The sequence below is a fragment of the Brassica oleracea genome, chromosome C8 (genome assembly GCF_000695525.1).
Source record: "Brassica oleracea var. oleracea cultivar TO1000 chromosome C8, BOL, whole genome shotgun sequence".
Lineage (NCBI taxonomy): Eukaryota > Viridiplantae > Streptophyta > Magnoliopsida > Brassicales > Brassicaceae > Brassica > Brassica oleracea.
In genome coordinates, this window is record NC_027755.1 from 23,293,801 (window position 1) to 23,295,448 (window position 1,648).

The following is a 1,648-nucleotide window of genomic DNA, read 5'->3' on the forward strand; positions in this document are numbered from 1 at the left end:
CCGATACTGTGCGCCAAACCGTCTTCGCCTCCCATCGTTTCTAGAACCACCGTGTATTAAACACCTCAATCGACAAACCGATGTTACCGACAAAATTCACTATTCACGAATTACTGTTCATGTGAATAATAACTCCGCAAAAAATTTGACCGATCACCGTAATTCAAGCTCTGATACCAGATGTTAGGAAATACGCGGTCAAATTTTGCGGAAAACCAAAATTTATGGGAGTGGGAAAGAAGTACACACACAAAATTATTAACGGAGTTCGGCCAATGTTGCCTACGTCTCCGGATCTGCTACAGATCTTTTATTATTAACCAGAAAAATTTTACAAGCTCACAACTCACACCCCGATCTCAAATATACTCAGAAATTACTCGTAATTTCTTATAGAAGAATTTTTGTGAAAAAAAAAAAATCTTTTTTTTTCTTCTTTTTCTTCTTCTTTTCTTTTCTGTTCTTCTCTCGTTCTCTCTGTTTTTTTTGTTTTTGGGATGCCTTTCATCTTCACCTCAGCTCTCCTTTTATAAACATGAAAAATGTGTTTGGTGAGCTCACAATCTTTGACAAAACCAACGTCAACAATTTCAGCTCACAGTCCATGCATGCCGACCAACACGTAAAACGTGTTTTAACAAAATCTCCCCTCGTGGTTGTGATTTCATGTCATTGAAATGCCATTATGGTTGCACAACTCAAGAAAGAAAGAAAGAAAGAAAGAAAGAGTGGATTAAAATCAAGATAATAGGGTGATTTGGGGTCGAGTGCGGAAGGTAGGCTCCGGCCAACAACTAGATTAAGACCAGCGCCTTGAATAATTAAAAGTCAATAACTATTACATATATAATTAAATTGGTGCGAACGTATAAATCAATTTTATTAATCCAAACAATTTTTAAAAAAATTTGATAGGATATGTAATTAAATTTAAATGATATTAACATAGATAGTATATTTTTAATATTAATGTCTATTAAATGATGCTTTCTACTCATAATTTTTTTATCATGCGTATCTTTAATAGCAAAAACTTTAAATTACTGATAACAAAATTTTCATTGTGGAATTAATAATTTTAGTAATTTATAATTTAAAAGAATTTATCAATGTTAGTTCAAAACTTTTATCAAAAATATTATACAAAGTAAATTTTGAAATTAAAATATTAATTTATTCAATATGGTTTATAGTTTAATTTAGAATGATATATATACAATATATTTTAAATCTAAATGATTAATTAAATTAGACTTTTATTTATATGATTTTGTAATCATTTGTATTTTTGTCATAACAAAAATTTTAAACCATGAATCGCAAAATTTGAATGTGAGACTTTTAACAGTTTTAGTAATTATAGTCATTTTTTAAAATTTAAAATATAACATAAACAGAAAATGCTAAATTTTTATAATATTTTTATTGTGATTTTTTTTAATTATTTTAATAGTTTAAAATTAAACAAATTTGATACAAGATATATTATTTTTTTTATCAGATCTTTATTATTCAAAATTATTAATTGTCATATATATTTTAGCCACATTAGACAATTCCGTAATCTTTATTTAAGGAAATAATAAATGATATTAATAATGAATTTATGGTTAGTTTAATAAAAAGCTTATTATATAATTAGATGGAC